The sequence below is a fragment of the Schistocerca gregaria genome, unplaced genomic scaffold, assembly GCF_023897955.1.
Source record: "Schistocerca gregaria isolate iqSchGreg1 unplaced genomic scaffold, iqSchGreg1.2 ptg000351l, whole genome shotgun sequence".
Classification (NCBI taxonomy): Eukaryota; Metazoa; Arthropoda; class Insecta; order Orthoptera; family Acrididae; genus Schistocerca; species Schistocerca gregaria.
Window position 1 is genome coordinate 3219196 of NW_026061811.1, and position 22536 is coordinate 3241731.

Here is a 22536-nt window from a genome sequence, read left to right on the forward strand (position 1 = left end):
ACAAATGAAGAACACGGACGGATTTCTCAGGTCTTTACTACATATGAACACTTTTGACATTCTCCCGCGCAACGCGTCTGCTAGTACTCCTTTCGTGCAAAATCTTAAGTTCCTAGCTCATGTCCAAGGCACAAAAGCCAGCAAAAAAGTCAAAAATCGATACCTAAAACTTGAATTGTACTACTTCTTACTGGCTATTACATCAACTTAGAAGCTTCATCTGTGTTCTACTATGGTGCTTTTAGTGTCTCCGCATACAGCAGCACGCGACATAGCTTTGCAGACGATAAATGTAACCGTTTCAGCGGATAGAGCGGCCAATGTGACGATACGGCTCTAAGTCGATTCAATAACAAATGCCGAAAGCGGACGGATTTCTAAGGTTATTACTACATATGAACACTTTTCACATTCTCCGATGCAACTCGGCTGCTAGTCCTCCTTTCATGCAGAATCTTAAGGACCTAGCTCATGTCCAAGGCACCAAAGCCAGCTAAAAAGTCAATAATCGATACTTAAAACTTGAATTGTACTACCTCTTACTGGCTATTACATCAACTTAGACGCTTCATCTGTGTTCTACTATGGTGCTTTTAGTGTCTCCACATACCGCAGCACGCGACACGGCTTTGCAGACGATACGTACAACCGTTTCAGAGAGAAGACCGGCCAATATACGCACTGGCTTTAAGTCGATTCGATAACAAATGACGAAAACGGACGGATTTCTCAGGTGTTTACTACATATGAACACTTTTCACATTCTCCCGTGCAACGCGGCTGCTAGTCCTCCTTTCATGCAAAATCCTAAGTTCCTAGCTCATGTCCAAGGCACCAAAGAAAGGTAAAAAGTCAATAATCGATACCTAAAACGTCAATTGTACTACTTCTTACTAGCTATTAAATCAAATTTGAAGTTTCATCTGTGTTCTACTATGGAGCTTTTAGTGTCTCCGCATACCGCAGCACGCGACATTGCTTTGCAGACGATAAATGTAACCGTTTTAGACAAAAGAGCGCCCAATGAGACGATCTGGCTTTAAGTCGATTCGATAACAAATGCCGTAAGCGGACGGATTTCTAAGGTTATTACTACATATGAACACTTTTCAAATTCTCCCATGCAACTCGGCTTCTAGTCCTCCTTTCATGCATAATCTTAAGGACCTAGCTCATGTCCAAGGCACCAAAGCCAGCTAAATAGTCAATAATCGGTAACTAAAACTTGAATTGTACTACTTCTTACTGGCTATTACATCAACTTAGAAGCATCATGTGTGTTCTACTATGGTGCTTTTAGTGTCTCCGCATACCGCAGCACGCGACATAGCTTTGCAGACGATAAGTACAACCGTTTCAGAGAGATGAGCGGCCAATGTGACGATCTGGCTTTAAGTCGTTTCGATAACAAATGACGAAAACGGACGGATTTCTCAGGTATTTACTACATATGAACACTTTTCACATTCTCCCGTGCAACGCGGCTGCTAGTCCTCCTTTCATGCAAAATCTTAAGTTCCTAGCTCGTGTCCAAGGCACCAAAGAAGGGTAAACAGTCAATAATCGATACCTAAAACGTCAATTGTACTACTTCTTACTGGCTATTACATGAACTTAGAAGTTTCATCTGTGTTCTACTATTGTGCTTTTAGTGTCTCCGCATACCGCAGCACGCGACATAGCTTTGCAGACGATAAGTACAACCGTTCCAGACAGAAGAGCGGCCAATGTGACGATCTGGCTTTAAGTCGATTCGATAACAAATGACGAAAACGGACGGATTTCTCACGTTTTTACTACATATGAACACTTTGCACATTCTCCCGTGCAACGCGGCTGCAAGTCCTCCTTTCATGCAAAATCTTATGGTCCTAGGTCATGTCCAAGCCACCAAAGCCGGCTAAATAGTGAATAATCGACAACTAAAACTTGAATTGTACTACTTCTTACTGGCTATTGCTTCAACTTAGAAGCTTCTTCTGTGTTCTACTATGGTGCTTTTTGTGTCTCCGCATACCGCAGCACGCGACATAGCTTTGCAGACGATAAATGTAACCGTTTCAGACAGAAGAGCGGCCAATGTGACAATCTGGCTTTAAGTCGATTCGATAACAAATGACGTAAACGGCGGATTCCTCAGGTTTTTACTACATATGAACACTTTTCACATTCTCCCGTGCAACGCGGCTTCAAGTCCTCCTTTCATGCAAAATCTTAAGGTCCTAGGTCATGTCCAAGCCACCAAAGCCGGCTAAATAGTGAATAATCGACAACAAAAACTTGAATTGTACTACTTCTTACTGGATATTGCTTCAACTTAGAAGCTTCTGCTGTGTACTACTATGGTGCTTTTAGTGTCTCCGAATACCGCAGCACGCGACATAGCTTTGCAGACGATAAATGTAACCGTCTCAGAGAGAAAAACGGCCAATGTGACGATCTGGCTTTAAGTCGATTCGATAACAAATGACGAAAACGGACGGATCTCTCAGGTTTTTACTACATATGAACACATTTCACATTCTCCCGTGCAACGTGGCTGCTGGTCCTCCTTTCATGCAAAATCTTAAGTTCCTAGCTCATGTCCAAGCCACCAAAGAAGGGTAAAAAGTCAATAATCGATACCTAAAACTTGAATTGTACTGCTTCTTACTGGCTATTACATCAACTTAGAAGCTTCATCTGTGTTCTACTATGGTGCTTTTAGTGTCTCCGCATACAGCAGCACGCGACATAGCTTTGCAGACGATAAGTACAACCTTTTCAGAGAGAAGAGCGGCCAATGTGACAATCTGGCTTTAAGTTGATTTGATAGCAAATGACGAAAACGGACGGATTTCTAAGGTTTTTACTACATATGAACACTTTTCACAATCTCCCGTGCTACGCGGCTTCTAGAATCCTTTCGTGCAAAATCTTAAGTTCCTAGCTCATGTCCAAGGCACCAAAGCCAGCTAAAAAGTCAAAAATCGATACCTAAAACTTGAATTGTACTACTTCTTACTGCTATTACATCAACTTAGAAGCTTCATCTGTGTTCTACTATGGTGCTTTTAGTGTCTCCGCATACAGCAGCACGCGGCATAGCTTTGCAGACGATAAATGTAACCGTTTCAGCGGATAGAGCGGCCAATGTAACGATACGGCTTTAAGTCGATTCAATAACAAATGCCGAAAGCGGACGGATTTCTAAGGTTATTACTACATATGAACACTTTTCACATTCTCCGATGCAACTCGGCAGCTAGTCCTCCTTTCATGCAGAATCTTAAGGACCTAGCTCATGTCCAAGGCACCAAAGCCAGCTAAAAAGTCAATAATCGATACTTAAAACTTGAATTGTACTACTTCTTACTGGCTATTACATCAACTTAGAAGCTTCATCTGTGTTCTACTATGGTGCTTTTAGTGTCTCCACATACCGCAGCACGCGACACATCTTTGCAGACGATAAGTACAACCGTTTCAGAGAGAAGAGCGGCCAATGTACGCACTGGCTTTAAGTCGATTCGATAAAAAGTGACGAAAACGGACGGATTTTTCAGGTGTTTACTACATATGAACACTTTTCACATTCTCCCGTGCAACGCGGCGGCTAGTCCTCCTTTCATGCAAAATCCTAAGTTCCTAGCTCATGTCCAAGGCACCAAAGAAGGGTAAAAAGTCAATAATCGATACCTAAAACTTGAATTGTGCTACTTCTTACTAGCTATTAAATCAAATTTGAAGTTTCATCTGTGTTCAACTATGGAGCTTTTAGTGTCTCCGCATACCGCAGCACGCGACATTGCTTTGCAGACGATAAATGTAACCGTTTTAGACAAGAGAGCGCCCAATGAGACGATCTGGCTTTAAGTCGATTCGATAACAAATGCCGTAAGCGGACGGATTTCTAAGGTTATTACTACATATGAACACTTTTCAAATTCTCCCATGCAACTCGGCTTCTAGTCCTCCTTTCATGCATAATCTTAAGGACCTAGCTCATGTCCAAGGCACCAAAGCCAGCTACAAAGTCAATTATCGATAACTAAAACTTGAATTGTACTACTACTTACTAGCTATTATATCAACTTAGAAGCTTCATCTGTGTTCTACTATGGTGCTTTTAGTGTCTCCACATACCGCAGCACGCGACATAGATTTGCAGACGATGAATGTAACCGTTTCAGCGGATAGAGCGGCAAATGTGACGATCTGGCTATAAGTCGATTCGATAACAAATGACGAAAACGGACGGATTTGTCAGGTTTTTACTACATACGAACACTTTTCACATTGTCCCGTGCAATTCGGCTGCTAGTCCTCCTTTCATGCAAAATTTTTAGGTCGTAGCTCATGTCCAAGGCACCAAAGCCAGCTAAATAGTCAATAATCGGTAACTAAAACTTGAATTGTACTACTTCTTACCGGCTATTACATCAACTTAGAAGCTTCATCTGTGTTCTACTATGGTGCTTTTAGTGTCTCCGCATACAGCAGCACGCGACATAGCTTTACAGACGATAAGTACAACCGTCTCAGAGAGAAGAGCGGCCAATCTGACGATCTTTCTTTAAGTCGATTCGATAACAAATGACGAAAACGAACGGATTTCTCAGATTTTTACTACATAAGAACACTTTTCACATTCTCCCGTGCAACGCGGCTGCTAGTCATCCTTTCATGCAAAATCTTAAGTTCCTAGCTCATCTCCAAGGCACCAAAGAAGGGTAAAAAGTCAACAATCGATATCTAAAACTTGAATTGTACTACTTCTTACTTTCTATTACATAAACTTAGAAGTTTCATCTGCGTTCTACTAAGGTGCTTTTAGTGTCTCCGCATACCGCAGCACGCGACATAGCTTTGCAGACGATAAATGTAACCGTTTCAGACAGAAGAGCGGCCAATGTGACGATCTGGCTTAAAGTCGATTCGATAACAAATGACGAAAACGGACGGATTTCTGAGGTTTTTACTACATATGAACACTTTTCACATTCTCCCGTGCAATTCGGATGCTAGTCCTCCTTTCATGCAAAGTGTTAAGGTTCTAGCTCCTGTCCAAGGCACTAAAGCCAGCTAAAAAGTCAATAATCGATACTTAAAACTTGAATTGTACTACTTCTTACTGGCTATTACATCAACTTAGAAGCTTCATCTGTGTTCTACTATGGTGCTTTTAGTGTCTCCGCATACCGCAGCACGCGACATAGCTTTACAGACAATAAATTTAACCGTTTCAGACAGAAGTGCGGCCAATGTGACGATGTGGCTTTAAGTCGATTCGGTAACAAATGACGAAAGCGGACGGATTTCTCAGGTTTTTACTACATATGAACACTTTCCACATTCTCCCGTGCAACGCCGCTGCTAGTCCTCCTTTCATGCAAAATCTTAAGTTCCTAGCTCATGTCCAAGCCACCAAAGAAGGGTAAAAAGTCAATAATCGATATCTAAAACTTGAATTGTACTACTTCTTACTGGCTATTACATCAACTTAGAAGCTTCATCTGTGTTCTACTATGGTGCTTTTAGTGTCTCCGCATACAGCAGCACGCGACATAGCTTTGCAGACGATAAATGTAACCGTTTCAGCGGATTGAGCGGCCAATGTGACGATCTGGCTTTAAGTCGATTCGATACCAAATGACGGAAACGGACGGATCTCTCAGGGTTTTACTACATATGAACACTTTTCACATTCTCCCGTGCAACTCTGCTGCTAGTCCTCCATTCATGCAAAATGTTAAGGTCCTAGTTCATGTCCACGGCACCAAAGCCAGCTAAAAAGTCAATAATCTGTAACTAAAACTTGAATTGTACTACTTCTTACTGGCTATTACATCAGCTTACAAGCTTCTTCTGTGTTCTAATATGGTACTTTTAGTGTCACCGCATACCGCAGCACGCGACATAGCTTTGCAGACGATAAATTTAACCGTTTCAGACAGAAGTGCGGCCAATGTGACGATGTGGCTTTAAGTCGATTCGGTAACAAATGACGAAAGCGGACGGATTTCTCAGGTTTTTACTACATATGAACACTTTCCACATTCTCCCGTGCAACGCCGCTGCTAGTCCTCCTTTCATGCAAAATCTTAAGTTCCTAGCTCATGTCCAAGCCACCAAAGAAGGGTAAAAAGTCAATAATCGATATCTAAAACTTGAATTGTACTACTTCTTACTGGCTATTACATCAACTTAGAAGCTTCATCTGTGTTCTACTATGGTGCTTTTAGTGTCTCCGCATACAGCAGCACGCGACATAGCTTTGCAGACGATAAATGTAACCGTTTCAGCGGATTGAGCGGCCAATGTGACGATCTGGCTTTAAGTCGATTCGATACCAAATGACGAAAACGGACGGATCTCTCAGGTTTTTACTACATATGAACACTTTTCACATTCTCCCGTGCAACTCTGCTGCTAGTCCTCCATTCATGCAAAATGTTAAGGTCCTAGTTCATGTCCACGGCACCAAAGCCAGCTAAAAAGTCAATAATCGTTAAATAAAACTTGAATTGTACTACTTCTTACTGGCTATTACATCAGCTTAGAAGCTTCATCTGTGTTCTAATATGGTACTTTTAGTGTCACCACATACTGCAGCACGCGACATAGCTTTGCAGACGATAAGTACAACCGTTTCAGAGGGATGAGCCGCAAATGTGACGATCTGGCTTTAAGTCGATTCGATAACAAATGACGAAAACGAACGGATTTCTCAGGTTTTTACTACATATGAACACTTTTCACATTCTCCCGTGCAACTCGGCTGCTAGTCCTCCTTTCATGCAGAATGTTAAGGTCCTAGCTCATGTCCAAGCCACCAAAGCCAGCTAAATAGTCAATAATCGATAACTAAAACTTGAATTGTACTACTTCCTACTGGCCATTACATCAACTTAGAAGCTTTATCTGTGTTCTACTATGGTGCTTTTAGTGTTTCCGCATACCGCAGCACGCGACATAGCTTTGCAGACGATAAATTTAACCGTTTCAGACATAAGTGCGGCCAATGTGACGATGTGGCTTTAAGTCGATTCGGTAACAAATGACGAAAACGGACGGATTTCTCAGGTTTTTACTACATATGAACACTTTCCACATTCTCCCGTGCAACGCCGCTGCTAGTCCTCCTTTCATGCAAAATCTTAAGTTCCTAGCTCATGTCCAAGGCACCAAAGAAGGGTAAAAAGTCAATAAACTATACCTAAAACTTGAATTGTACTACTTCTTATTGGCTATTATATAAAATTAGAAGCTTCATCAGTGTTCTACTATGGTGCTTTTAGTGTCTCCGCATACCGCCGCACACGACATAGCTTAGCAGACGATAAGTACTACCGTTTCAGAGAGAAGAGCGGGCAATGTGACGATCTGGCTTTAAGTCGATTCGATAACAAATGACGAAAACGGACGGATCTCTCAGGTTTTTACTACATATGAACACTTTTCACATTCTCCCGTGCAACTCTGCTGCTAGTCCTCCAGTCATGCAAAATGTTAAGGTCCTAGTTCATGTCCACGGCACTAAAGCCAGCTAAAAAGTCAATAATCGGTAACTAAAACTTGAATTGTACTACTTCTTACTGGCTTTTACATCAACTTAGAAGCTTCATCTGTGTTCTAATATGGTGCTTTTAGTGTCTCCGCATACAGCAGCACGCGACATAGCTTTGCAGACGATAAGTACAACCGTTTCAGAGAGATGAGCCGCCAATGTGACGATCTGGCTTTAAGTCGATTCGATAACAAATGACGAAAACGAACGGATTTCTCAGGAATTTACTACATATGAACACTTTTCACATTCTCTCGTGCGACGCGGCTGCTAGTCCTCCTTTCATGCAAAATCTTAAGTTTCTTGCTCATGTCCAAGGCACCAAAGAAGGGTAAAAAGTCAATAATCGAAATCACAAATTTGAATTGTACTACTTCTTACTGGCTATTACTTCAACTTAGAAGCTTTTTCTGTGTTGTACTATGGTGCTTTTAGTGTCTCCGCATACCGCAGTTCGCGACATAGCTTTGCAGACGATTAATGTAACCGTCTCAGAGAGAAAAGCGGCCAATATGACGATCTGGCTTTAAGTCGATTCGATAACAAATGACGAAAATGGACGGATTTCTCAGGTTTTTACTACATATGAACACTTTTCCAATTCTCCCGTGCAACTCGGATGCTAGTCCTCCTATCATGCAGAATCTTAAGGTCCTAGCTCTTGTCCAAGGACTCAAAACCAGCTAAAACGTCAATAATCAATACCTATAACTTGAATTGTAATACTTCTTACTGGCTATTAAATCAAATTTGAAGCTTGATCTGTGTTCTACTATGGTGCTTTTAGTGTCTCCGCATACCGCAGCACGCGACATAGCTTTGCAGACGATAAGTACAACCGTTTCAGAGAGAAGAGCGGCCAATGTGACGATCTGGCTCTAAGTCGATTCTATTACAAATGACGAAAACGGACGAATTTCTCAGGTTTTTACTACATATGAACACTTTTCACATTCTCCCGTATAGCTCGGCTGCTAGTCCACCTTTCATGCAGAATGTTAAGGTCCTAGCTCATGTCCAAGGCACCAAAGCTAGCTAAAAAGTCAACAATGGATACCTAAAACTTGAAATGTACTACTTTTTACTGGCTATTACATCACCTTAGAAGCTTCATCTGTTTTCTACTATGGTGCTTTTAGTGTCTCCGCATACCGCAGCACGCGGCATAGCTTTGCAGACGATAAGTTCAACCGTTTCAGATAGAAGAGCGGCCAATGTGGCGATCTGGCTTTAAGTCGATTCGATAACAAATTACGATAACGGACGGATTTCTCAGGTTTTTACTACATAAGAAAACTTTTCACATTCTCCCGTGCAACTCGGCTGCTAGTCCTCCTTTCATGCAGAATCTTAAGGTCCTAGCTCATGTCCAAGGCACCAAAAAAAGCTAAAAAGTCAATAATCGATACCAAAAACGTGAATTGTACTACTTCTTACTGGCAATTACATCAACTTAGAAGCTTCATCAGTGTTCTACTATAGTCCTTTTAGTGTCTCCTCATACCGCAGCACGCGACATTGCATTGCAAACGGTAAGTACAACCGTTTCAGAGAGAAGAGCGGCCAATGTGACGATCTGGCTTTAAGTCGATTCGATAAAAAATGACGTAAACGGACGGATTTCTCAGGTTTTTACAACATATGAACACTTTTCAAATTCTCCCGTGCAACTCGGCTGCTAGTCCTCCTTTCATGCAGAATCTTAAGGTCCTAGCTCATGTCCAAGATACCAAAAAAAGCTAAAAAGTCAATAATCGATACCAAAAACTTGAATTGTACTACTTCTTACTGGCTATTACATCAACTTTAAAGCTTTATCTGTGTTTTACTATGGTGCTTTTAGTGTCTCCGCATACCGCAGCACGCGACATAGCTTTGCAGACGATAAGTACAACCGTTTCAGAAAGAAGAGCGGCCAATGTGACGATCAGGCTTCAAGTCGATTCGATAACAAATGACGAAAACGGACGGATTTCTCAGGTTTTTACTACATAAGAAAACTTTTCACGTTCTCCCGTGCAACTCGGCTGCTAGTCCTCCTTTCATGCAGAATCTTAAGGTCCTAGCTCATGTCCAATGCACCAAAAAAAGCTAAAAAGTCAATAATCGATACCTAAAACTTGAATTGTACTACTTCTTACTGGCTATTACATCAACTTAGAAGCTTCATCTCTGATCAACTATGGTGCTTTTTAACGTCTCCGCATACCGCAGCACGCGTCATATCTTTGCAGACGATAATTTACAACCATTTCCGAGAGAAGAGCGGCCAATGTGACGATCTGCCTTTAAGTCGATTCGATAACAAATGACGAAAACGGACGGAATTCTCAGGTTTTTACTACATATGAAACCTTTTCACATTCTCCCGTGCAACGCGGCTGCTACTCCTCCTTTCATGCCAAATCTTAAGGTTCCACATCATGTCCAAGGCATCAAAGCGGGCTAAAAATCAATAATCGATAACCAAAACTTGAATTGTACTGCTTCTTACTGGCTATTGCTTCAACTTATAAGCTTCTTCTGTGTTCTACTATGGTGCTTTTAGTGTCTCCGCATACCGCAGCACGCGACATAGCTTTGCAGACTATAAATATAACCGTCTCAGAGAGAAATGCGGCCAATGTGACGATCTGGCTTTAAATCGATTCAATAACAAATGACGTAAACGGACGGATTTCTCAGGTTTTTACAACATATGAACACTTTTCAAATTCTCCCGTGCAACTCGGCTGCTAATCCTCCTTTCATGCAGAATCTTAAAGTCCTAGCTCTTGTACAAGGCCTCAAAGCCAGCTAAAACGTCAATAATCAGTACCTAAAACTTGAGTTGTACTACTTCTTACTGGCTATTACATCAACTTAGAAGCTTTATCTGTGTTTTACTATGGTGCTTTTAGTGTCTCCGCATACCGCAGCACGCGACATAGCTTTGCAGACGATAAGTACAACCGTTTCAGAGAGAAGAGCGGCCAATGTGACGATCAGGCTTCAAGTCGATTCGATAACAAATGACGAAAACAGACGGATTTCTCAGGTTTTTACTATATAAGAATACTTTTCACATTCTCCCGTGGAACTCGGCTGCTAGTCCTCCTTTCATGTAGAATCTTAAGGTCCTAGCTCATGTCCAAGGCACAAAAAAAAAAAATAAAAAGTCAGTAATCGATACCTAAAACTTGAATTGTACTACCTCTTACTGGCAATCACATCAACTTAGAAGCTTCATCTGTGTTCTACTATGGTCCATTTAGTGTCTCCGCATACCGCAGCACGGGACATAGCTTTGCAGACGGTAAGTACAACCGTTTCAGAGAGAAGAGCGGCCAATGTGACGATCCGGCTTTAAGTCGATTCGATAACAAATGACGTAAACAGAAGGATTTCTCAGGTTTTTACTACATATGAACACTTTTCACATTCTCCCGTGCAACTCGGCTGCTAGTCCTCCTTTCATGCAGAATCTTAAGGTCCTAGCTCTTGTCCAAGGCCTCAAAGCCAGCTAAAACATCAATAATCAATACCTAAAACTTGAATTGTACTACTTCTTACTGGCTATTACATCAACTTAGAAGCTTCATCTGTGTTTTACTATGGTGCTTTTAGTGTCTCCGCATACCGCAGCACGCGACATAGCTTCGCAGACGATAAGTACAACCGTATCAGAGAGAAGGGCGGCCAATGTGACGATCAGGCATCAAGTAAGTTGATAACAAATGACGAAAACGGACGGATTTCTCAGGTTTTTACTACATATGAACACTTTTCCCATTCTCCCGTCCAACTCGGCTGCTAGTCATCCTTTCAAGCAGAATCTTGAGGTCCTAGCTCATGTCCAAGGCACCAAAGCCAGCTAAAAACAAAATAATCGATACCTAAAACTTGAATTGTACTACTTCTTCCTTGCTATTACATCAACATAGAAGCTTCATCTGTGTTCTACTATGGTGCTTTTAGTGTCTCCGCATACCGCAACACGCGACATAGCTTTGCAGACGATAAGTACAACCGTTTCAGAGAGAAGAGCGGCCAATGTGACGATCTGGCCTTAAGTCGATCGATAACAAATGACGAAAACGGACGTCTTTCTCAGGTTTTTACTACATATGAACACATTTCCTATTCTCAAGTGCAACTCGGCAGCTAGTCATCCTTTCAAGCAGAATCTTAATGTCCTAGCTCATGTCCAAGGCACCTAAGCCAGCTAAAAAGTCAATAATCAATACCTAACACTTGAATTGTACTACTTCTTACTGGCTATTACATTAACTTCGAAGCTTCATCTGTGTTCTACTATGGTGCTTTTAGTGTCTCCGCATACCGCAGAACGCGACATAGCTTTGCAGACCATTAGTACAACCGTTTCAGAGAGAAGGGCGGCCAATGTGACGATCTGGCTTTAAGTCGATTCGATAATAAATGACTAAAACGGACGGATTTCTCAGGTTTTTACTACATATGAACACTTTTCACATTCTCCCGTGCAACTTGGCTTCTAGTCATCCTTTCATGCAGAATCTTAAGGTCCTAGCTCATGTCCAAGCCACCAAAGCCGGCTAAAAAGTGAAAAATCGATAACTAAAACTTGAATTGTACTACTTCTTACTGGCTATTACATCAACTTAGAAGCTTCTTCTGTGTTCTACTATGATGCTTCTAGTGTCTCCGCATACCGAGAGCACGCGACATAGCTTTGCAGACGAGAAGTACAACCGTTTCAGAGAGAAGAGCGGCCAATGTGACGACCTGGCTTCAAGTCGATTCGATAACAAATAAGGAAAACGGACGGATTTCTCGGGTGTTTACTACATATGAACACTTTTCACATTCTCCCGTGCAACTTGGCTGCTAGTCCTCCTTTCATGCAGAATCTGAAGGACCTAACTCATGTCCAAGTCACCAAAGCCAGCTAAAAAGTCAATAATCAATACCTAAAACTTGAATTGTACTACTTCTTACTGGCTATTAAATCAAATTTGAAGCTTGATCTGTGTTCTACTATGTTGCTTTTAGTGTCTCCGCATACCGCAGCACGCGACATAGCTTTGCAGACGATAAGTACAACCGGTTCAGAGAGAAGAGCGGCCAATGTGACGATCTGGCTCTAAGTCGAATCTATTATAAATGACGAAAACGGACGGATTTCTCAGGTTTTTGCTACATATGAACACTTTTCACATTCTCCCGTATAACTCGGCTGCTGGTCCTCCTTTCATGCAGAATCTTAAGGTCCTAGCTCATGTCCAAGGCACCAAAGCTAGCTAAAGAGTCAACAATCGATACCTAAAACTTGAATTGTACTACTTCTTACTGGCAATTACATCAACTTAGAAGCTTCATCTGTGTTCTACTATGGTGCTTTTAGTGTCTCCGCATACGGCAGCACGCGACATAGCTTCGCAGGCGATAAGTACAACCGTTTCAGAGAGAAGAGCGGCCAATGTGACGATCCGGCTTTAAGTTGATTCGATAACAAATGACGTAAACGGACGGATTTCTCAGATTTTTACTACATATGAACACTTTTCACATACTCCCGTGCAACTCGGCTGCTAGTCCTCCTTTCATGCAGAATCTTAAGGTCCTAGCTCTTGTCCAAGACCTCAAAGCCCGCTAAAACGTCAATACTCAATACCTAAAACTTGAATTGTACTACTTCTTACTGGCAATTACATCAACTTAGAAGCTTCATCTGTGTTTTACTATGGTGCTTTTAGTGTCTCCGCATACGGAAGCACGCGACATAGCTTCGCAGGCGATAAGTACAACCGTTTCAGAGAGAAGAGCGGCCAATGTGACGATCAGGCTTCAAGTCGATTCGATAACAAATGACGAAAACGGACGGATTAATCAGGTTTTTACTACATATGATTACTTTTCCCATTCTCCCGTGCAACTCGGCTGCTAGTCATCCTTTCAAGCAAAATCTTAAATTCCTAGCCCATGTCCAAAGCACCAAAGCCAGCTAAACACTCAATAATCGATACCTAAAACTTGAATTGTACTACTTCTTCCTTGCTATTACATCAACTTAGAAGCTTCATCTGTGTTCTACTATGGTGCTTTTAGTGTCTCCGCATACCGCAACACGCGACTTAGCTTTGCAGACGATAAGTACAACCGTTTCAGAGAGAAGAGCGGCCAATGTGACGATCTGGCTTTAAGTCGATCGATAACAAATGACGAGAACGGACGGATTTCTCAGGTTTTTACTACTTATGAACACATTTCCCATTCTCAAGTGCAACTCGGCTGCTAGTCATCCTTTCAAGCAGAATCTTAATGTCCTAGCTCATGTCCAAGGCACCAAAGCCAGCTAAAAAGTCAATAATCAATACCTAAAACTTGAATTGTACTACCACTTACTGGCTATTACATCAACTTAGAAGCTTCATCGATGTTTTACTATGGTGCTTTTAGTGTCCCCGCATACCGCAGCACGCGACATAGCTTTGCAGACGTTAAGTACAACAGTTTCAGAGAGAAGAGCGGCCAATGTTACGATCTGGCTTTGAGTCGATTCGATAACAAATGACGAAGACGGACGTATTTCTCAGGTTTTTACTACATATGAACACTTTTCACATTCTCCCGTGCAACGCGGCTGCTAGTCCACTTTTCATGCAAAATCGTAAGGTCCTAGGTCATGTCCAAGCAACCAAAGTCGGCTAAAAAGTGTGTAATCGACAAATAAAACTTGAATTGTACTACTTCTTACTGGCTATTACATCAACTTAGAAGCTTCATCTGTGTTCTACTATGGTGCTTTTAGTGTCTCCGCATACCGCAGCACGCGACATAGCTTTGCTGACGATAAATGTAACCGTCTCAGAGAGAAGAGCGGCCAATGTGACGATCTGGCTTTAAGTCGATTCGATAATAAATGACGAAACCGGACGGATTTCTCAGGTTTTTACTACATATGAACACTTGTCACATTCTCCCGTGCAACGCGGCTGCTAGTCCTCCTTTCATGCAAAATCTTAAGGTCGTAGGTCATGTCCAAGCCACCAAAGCCGGCTAAAATGTGAATAATCGACAACTAAAACTTGAATTGTAATACTTCTTACTGGCTATTACTTCAACTTAGAAGCTTCTTCTGTGTTCTACTATGGTGCTTTTAGTGTCTCCGCATACGGCAGCACGCGACATAGCTTTGCAGGCGATAAGTACAACCATTTCAGAGAGAAGAGCGGCCAATGTGACGATCTGGCTTTAAGTCGATTCGATAATAAATGACGAAAACGGACGGATTTCTCAGGTTTTTACTACATATGAACACTTTTCACATTCTCCCGTGCAACTCGGCTGCTAGTCCCCCTTTCACGCAGAATCTTAATGTCCTAGGTCATGTCCAAGGCACCAAAGCCAGCTAAAAAGTAAATAATCGATACCTAATACTTGAATTGTACTACTTGTTACTGGCTGTTACGTCAACTTAGAAGTTTCATCGGTGTTCTACTATGGTGCTTTTAGTGTCTCCGCATACCGCAGCACGCGACATATATTTGCAGACGATAAGTACAACCGTTTCAGAGAGAACGGCGGCCAATGTGACAATCTCGCTTTAAGTCGATTCCATAACAAATGAAGAAAACGGACGGATCTCTCAGGTTTTTACTACATATGAACACTTTTCACATTCTCCAGTGCAACGTGGCTGCTATTCCTCCTTTCATGCAAAATCTTAAGGTCCTAGGTCATGTCCAAGCCGCCAAAGCCGGCTAAAAAATGAATAATCGACAACTAACACATGAATTGTACTACTTCTTACTGGCTTTTACTTCAACTTAGAAGCTTCTTCTGTGTTCTACTATGGTGCTTTTAGTGTCTCCGCATACCGCAGCACGCTACATAGCTTTGCAGACGATATATGTAACTGTTTCAGAGAGAAGAGCGGCCAATGAGACGATCTGGCTTTAAGACGATTCGATAACAAATGAAGAAAACGGACGGAATTCTCAGGTTTTTACTACATATGAACACTTTTCACATTCTCCCGTGCAACGCGGCTGCTAGTCCTCTTTTCGTGCAAAATCGTAAGGTCCTAGGTCATGTCCAAGCCACCAAAGTCGGCTAAAAAGTGTGTAATCGACAACTAAAACTTGAATTGTACTACTTCTTACTGGCTATTACTTCAACTTAGAAGCTTCTTCTGTGTTCTACTATGGTGCTTTTAGTGTCTCCGCATACCGAGGGCACGCGACATAGCTTTGCAGACAAGAAGTACAACCGTTTCAGAGAGAAGAGCGGCCAAAATGACGATCTGGCTTCACGTCGATTCGATAACAAATGACGAAAACGGACGGATTTCTCAGGTGTTTACTACATATGAACACTTTTCACATTCTCCCGTGCAACGCAGCTGCTAGTCCTCCTTCCATGCAAAATCTTAAGTTCCTAGCTCTTGTCCAAGGCACCAAAAAATGGTAAAAAGTCAATAATCGATACCTAAAACTTGAATTGTACTACTTCTTACTGGCTTTTACTTCGACTTAGAAGCTTCTTCTGTGTTTTACTATGGTGCTTTTAGTGTCTCCGCATACCGCAGCACGCGACATAGCTTTGCAGACGATAAATGTAACTGTTTCAGAGAGAAGAGCGGCCAATGTGACGATCTGGCTTGAAGTCGATTCGATAACAAATGACGAAACCGGACGGATTTCTCAGGTTTTTACTACATATGAACACTTGTCACATTCTCTCGTGCAACGCGGCTGCTAGTCCTCCTTTCATGCTAAATCTCAAGGTCCTAGGTCATGTCCAAGCCACCAAAGCAAGCTAAAATGTGAATAATCGACAACTAACTAATGAATTGTACTACTTCTTACTGGCTTTTACTTCAACTTAGAAGCTTCTTCTGTGTTCTACTATGGTGCTTTTAGTGTTTCCGCATACCGCAGCACGCGACATAGCTTTGCAGACGATAAATGTAACCGTCTCAGAGAGAAAAGAGGCCAATGTCACGATCTGGCTATAAGCCGATTCGATAACAAATGACGAAAACGGACGGATTTCTCAGGTTTTTACTACATATGAACACTTTTCACATTCTCCCGTGCAACGCGGCTGCTAGTCCTTCTTTCATGCAAAATCTTAAGGTTCCACCAAATGTCCAAGCCACCAAAGCCGGCTAAAAGTGAATAATCAATAACTAAAACTTGAATTGTACTACTTCTTACTGGCTATTATTTCAACCTAGAAGGTTCTTGTGTGTTCTACTATGGTGCTTTTAGTGTCTCCGCATACCGCAGCACGCGACATAGCTTTGCAGACGATAAATGTAACCGCCTCAGAGAGAAAAGCGGCCAATGTGGCGATCTGGTTTTAAGTCGATTCGATAACAAATGACGAAAACGGACGGATTTCTCAGGTTTTTACTACATATGAACACTTTTCACATTCTCCCGTGCAACGCGGCCGCTAGTCCTCCTTTTATGCAAAATCGTAAGGACCTAGGTCATGTCCAAGCCACCAAAGCCCGCTAAAAAGTGAATAATCGACAACTAAAACTTGAATTGTACTACTTCTTACTGGCTATTACTTCGACTTAGAAGCTTCTTCTGTGTTCTACTATGGTGCTTTTAGTGTCTCCGCATACCGCAGCACGCGACATAGCTTTGCAGACGATAAATGTAACCGTCTCAGAGAGAAAAGCGGCCAATGTGATGATCTGGCTTTAAGTCGATTCGATTACAAATGACGAGAACGGACGGATTTCTGAGGTTTTTACTACATATGGACACTTTTCACATTCTCCCGTGCAACGCGGCTGCTAGTCCTCGTTTCATGCAAAATCTTAAGGTCCTAGGTCATTTCCAAGCCACCAAAGCCGGCTAAAAAGTGAATAATCGACAACTAAAACTTGAATTGTACTACTTCTTACTGGCTATTACTTGAACTTAGAAGCTTCTTCTGTGTTCTACTATGGTGCTTTTAGTGTCTCCGCATACCGCAGCACGCGACATAGCTTTGCAGACGATAAATGTAACCGTTCGAGGGAGTTGAGCGGCCAATGTGACGATCTGGCTTTAAGTCGATTCGATAACAAATGTCGAAACCGGACGGATTTCTCAGGTCTTTACTACATATGAGCACTTTTCACATTCTCCCGTGTAACGCGGACGCTAGTCCTCCTTTCATGCAAAATCTTAACGTCCTAGGTCATGTCCAAGCCACCAAAGCCGGCTAAAAAGTGAATAATCGACAACTAAAACTTGAATTGTACTACTTCTTACTGGCTTTTACTTCAACTTAGAAGCTTCTTCTGTGTTCTACTATGGTGCTTTCAGCGTCTCCGCATACCACAGCACGCGACATAGCTTTGCAGACGATAAATGTAACCGTTTCAGAGGGAAGAGCGGCCAATGTGACGATCTGGCTTTAAGTCGAATCGATAACAAATGACGGAAACGGACGGATTTCTCAGGTTTTTACTACATATGAACACTTTTCACATTCTCCCGTGCAACGCGGCTGCTAGTCCTCCTTTCATGCAAAATCTTAAGGTCCTAGGTCATGTCCAAGCCACGAAAGCCGGCTAAAAAGTGAATAATCGACAACTAAAACTTGAATTGTACTACTTCTTACTGGCTATTACTTCAACTTAGAAGCTTCTTCTGTGTTCTACTATGGTGCTTTTAGTGTCTCCGCATACCGGAGCACGCGACATAGCTATGCAGACGATAAATGTAACCGTCTCAGAGAGAAAAGCGGCCAATGTGATGATCTGGCTTTAAGTCGATTCGATAACAAATGACGAAAACGGACGGATTTCTCAGATCTTTACTACATATGAACACTTTTCACATTCTCCCGTGCAACGCGGCTGCTAGTCCTTCTTTCATGCAAAATCTTAACGTACTAGGTCATATCCAAGCCACCAAAGCCGGCTAAAAATGAATAATCGACAACTAAAACTTGAATTGTACTACTTCTTACTGGCTATTACTTCAACTTAGAAGCTTCTTCTGTGTTCTACTGTGGTGCTTTTAGTGTCTTCGCATACCGCAGCACGCGACATAGCTTTGCAGACGATAAATGTAACCGTCTCAGAGAGAAAAGAGACAAATATGACGATCTGGCTATAAATCGAATCGATAACAAATGACGAAAACGGACGGATTTCTCAGGTTTTTACTACATATGAACACTTTTCACATTCTCCCGTGCAACGCGGCTGCTAGTCCTCCTTTCGTGCAAAATCTTAATGTCCTAGGTCATATCCAAGCCACCAAAGCCGGCTAAAAAGTGAATAATCGATAATTAAAACTTGAATTGTACTACTTCTTACTGGCTATTACTTCAACTTAGAAGCTTCTTCTGAGTTCTACTATGGTGCTTTTAGTGTTTCCGCATACCGCAGCACGCGACATTACTTTGCAGACTATAAATGTAACCGTCTCAGAGAGAAAAGAGGCCAATGTCACGATCTGGCTATAAGTCGATTCGATAACAAATGACGAAACTGGACGGATTTCTCAGGTTTTTACTACATATGAACACTTTTCACATTCTCCCGTGCAACGCAGCTGCTAGTCCTGCTTTCATGCAAAATCTGAAGGTTCCACCTCATGTCCAAGCCACCAAAGCCGGCTAAAAGTGAATAATCGATAACTAAAACTTGAATTGTACTACTTCTTACTGGCTATTATTTCAACCTAGAAGCTTCTTGTGTGTTCTACTATGGTGCTTTTAGTGTCTCCGCATACCGCAGCACGCGACATAGCTTTGCAGACGATAAATGTAACCGCCTCAGAGAGAAATGCGGCCAATATGGCGATCTGGTTTTAAGTCGATTCGATAACAAATGACGAAAACGGACGGATGTCTCAGGTTTTTACTACATATGAACACTTTTCACATTCTCCCGTGCAACGCGGCTGCTAGTCCTCCTTTTATGCAAAATCTTAAGGTTCCACCTCATGTCCAAGCCACCAAAGCCGGCTAAAAAGTGAATAATCAAAAACTAAAACTTGAATTGTACTACTTCTTACTGGCTATTACTTCGACTTAGAAGCTTCTTCTGTGTTCTACTATGGTGCTTTTAGTGTCTCCGCATACCGCAGCACGCGACATAGGTTTGCAGACGATAAATGTAACCATCTCAGAGAGAAAAGCGGCCAAAATGACGATCTGGCTTTAAGTCGATTCGATAACAACTGACGAAAACGGACGGATTTCTCAGGTTTTTACTACATATGGACACTTTTCACGTTCTCCCGTGCAACGCGGCTGCTAGTCCTCCTTTCATGCAAAATCTTAAGGTCCTAGGTCATTTCCAAGCCACCAAAGCCGGCTATGAAATGAATAATCGACAACTAAAACTTGAATTGTACTACTTCTTATTGGCTATTACTTCAACTTAGAAGCTTCTTCTGTGTTCCACTGTGGTGCTTTTAGTGTTTCAGCATACCGCAGCACGCGACATAGCTTTGCAGACGATAAAGGTAACAGTCTCAGAGAGGAAAGTGGCCAATGTGACGATCTGGCTTTAAGTCGATTTGATAACAAATGACGAAAACAGACGGATTTCTCAGGTTTTTACTACATATGAACACTTTTCACATTCTCCCGTGCAACGCGGCTGCTAGTCCTCCTTTCGTTCAAAATCTTAATGTCCTAGGTCATATCCAAGCCACCAAAGCCGGCTAAAAAGTGAATAATCGATAATTAAAACTTGAATTGTACTACTTCTTACTGGCTATTACTTCAAATTAGAAGCTTCTTCTGAGTTCTACTATGGTGCTTTTAGTGTTTCCGCATACCGCAGCACGCGACATAGCTTTGCAGACGATAAATGTGACCGTCTCATAGAGAAAAGAGGCCAATGTCACGATCTGGCTGTAAGTCGATTCGATAACAAATGACGAAACCGGACGGATTTCTCAGGTCTTTACTACATATGAACACTTTTCACATTCTCCCGTGCAACGCGGATGCTAGTCCTCCTTTCATGCAAAATCTTAAGGTCCTAGGTCATGCCCAAGCCACCACAGCCGTCTATGAAATGAATAATCGACAACTAAAACTTGAATTGTACTACTTCTTACTGGCTATTACTTCAACTTAGAAGCTTCTTCTGTGTTCTACTATGGTGCTTTTAGTGTCTCCGCATACCGCAACGCGGCTGCTAGTCCTCATTTCATGCAAAATCTTAAGGTTCCACCTCATAACCAGGGCACCAAATCCGGCTAAAAAGTGAATAATCAATAACTAAAACTTGAATTGTACTACATCTTACTGTCTATTCCTTCAACTTAGAAGTTTCTTCGGTGTTCTACTATGGTGCTTTTAGTGTCTCCGCATACCGCAGCATGCGACATAGCTTTGCAAACGATAAATGTAACGGTCTCAGAGAGAAAAGCGGCCAATGTGACGATCTGGCTTTAAGTCGATTCGATAACAAATGACCGAAAACGGACTGATTTCTCAGGTCTTTACTACATATGAACACTTTTCACATTCTCCCGTGCAACGCGGCTGCTAGTCCTTCTTTCATGCAAAATCTTAACGTCCTAGGTCATGTCCAAGCCACCAAAGCCGGCTAAAAAGTGAATAATCGACAACTAAAACTTGAATTGTACTACTTCTTACTGGATATTACTTCAGCTTAGAAGCTACTTCTGTGTTCTACTACGGTGCTTTTAGTGTTTCAGCATACCGCAGCACGCGACACAGCTTTGCAGACGATAAATGTAACCGTCTCAGAGAGAAAAGCGGCCAATGTGACGATCTGGCTTTAAGTCGATTCGATAACAAATGACGAAACCGGACGGATTTCTCAGGTCTTTACTACATATGAACACTTTTCACATTCTCCCGTGCAACGCGGATGCTAGTCCTCCTTTCATGCAAAATCTTAAGGTCCTAGGTCATGCCCAAGCCACCACAGCCGTCTATGAAATGAATAATCGACAACTAAAACTTGAATTGTACTGCCTCTTACTGGCTATTACTTCAACTTAGAAGCTTCTTCTGTGTTCTACTATGGTGCTTTTAGTGTCTCCGCATACCGGAGCACGCGACATAGCTATGCAGACGATAAATGTAACCGTCTCAGAGAGAAAAGCGGCCAATGTGATGATCTGGCTTTAAGTCGATTCGATAACAAATGACGAAAACGGACGGATTTCTCAGGTCTTTACTACATATGAACACTTTTCACATTCTCGCGTGCAACGCGGCTGCTAGTCCTTCTTTCATGCAAAATCTTAACGTACTAGGTCATACCCAAGCCACCAAAGCCTGCTAAAAATGAATAATCGACAACTAAAACTTGAATTGTACTACTTCTTACTGGCTATTACTTCAACTTAGAAGCTTCTTCTGTGTTCTACTGTGGTGCTTTTAGTGTCTTCGCATACCGCAGCACGCGACATAGCTTTGCAGACGATAAATGTAACCGTCTCAGAGAGAAAAGCGGCCAATGTGACGATCTGGCTTTAAGTCGATTCGATAACAAATGACGAAAACGGACGGATTTCTCAGGTTTTTACTACATATGAACACTTTTCACATTCTCCCGTGCAACTCGGCTGCTAGTCCTGCTTTCATGCAAAATCTTAAGGTTCCAGCTCATGTCCAAGCCACCAAATCCGGCTAAAAAGTGAATAATCAATAACTAAAACTTGAATTGTACTACATCTTACTGTCTATTACTTCAACTTAGAATCTTCTTCTGTGTTCTACTATGGTGCTTTTAGTGTCTCCGCATGCCGCAGGACGCGACATAGCTTTGCAGACGATAAATGTAACCGTCTAAGAGAGAAAAGCGACAAATATGACGATCTGGCTTTAAGTCGAATCGATAACAAATGATGAAAACGGACGGATGTGTCAGGTTTTTACTACATATGAACACTTTTCACATTCTCCCGTGCAACGCGGCTGCTAGTCCTCCTTTCATGCAAAATCTTAAGGTCCTAGGTCATGTCCAAGCCACCAAAGCCGGCTAAAAAGTGAATAATCGATAATTAAAACTTGAA